General features: G+C 38.5%; 1 pseudogene; it reads left to right on the plus strand.

Moving 5' to 3' along the window:
- The window catches only part of LOC107577011 (long-chain specific acyl-CoA dehydrogenase, mitochondrial-like), a 4700-nt pseudogene that overhangs the window by 2923 nt on the left and 980 nt on the right, over positions 1-797 (plus strand).

Here is a 797-nt window from a genome sequence, read left to right on the forward strand (position 1 = left end):
TAAACTTCAGAAGGATTCAGGTTCTAAACACAACAAGCAAGAGCAAAAGATTTGGTGAACTTTGACACATTTTACTCATCATTAGTTCTTCTGGAGATTAGTATCTGTCCTACTTCCACTCTATTACCTTCCTGTGACTGGCTGGACCAAGTTTCTGAACACTTTATAGGCATTGTTGACATGTGAACGGCTATAGTTTTTGATGACAGAAAACTAGCAACTTCAGAACAAGCCACAACTTGATTTTAATAAAGAGAGAATTTTTAGTTATTTCTTTTTTTCTATTTAAAAAAAGAAAGAAAAAGAATAAAATCTTTATGGTTTGACCTCTTTAAAAAAAAAAACCTTTCAGTTGTATTAAGTTTCTCTGCTCAATTAGTTTCCTCATTTGTTTAGTGTGCTTTTAACCTCACGTAAGGTCACGGCCACACACTCACTTTGTAATTGTATCCCTCCATCCTGCCTGCAGTTTGAGACAGATGCTCAGAGAAATTGAATAAGCTCCATTACGCTGTTCATTTATACATATGGATGAGTAGAATCAGTGAGGGCTAAATCAGGTTTGGACTAATAAAACCTCATTATCATCAGAACTATAACTGATCATCTACTGTCTTTCAGGTGGTGCAGCACAAACTGGCTGAGTTGAAGACAGAAGTCTGTGTAGGTCGAGCCTTTATTGACAGCTGCCTTCAGCTCCACAGTGAGAAGAAGCTGGACTCGAGCACAGCGTCCATGGCCAAATACTGGTGAGACTTTTGATGATGAAAAAAGCACTAGCGGCTAGCGGCTAGCGG

This window comes from Sinocyclocheilus grahami, unplaced genomic scaffold, assembly GCF_001515645.1.
Source record: "Sinocyclocheilus grahami isolate Dianchi unplaced genomic scaffold, SAMN03320097.WGS_v1.1 scaffold4878.1, whole genome shotgun sequence".
In the NCBI taxonomy this organism is placed as follows: domain Eukaryota; kingdom Metazoa; phylum Chordata; class Actinopteri; order Cypriniformes; family Cyprinidae; genus Sinocyclocheilus; species Sinocyclocheilus grahami.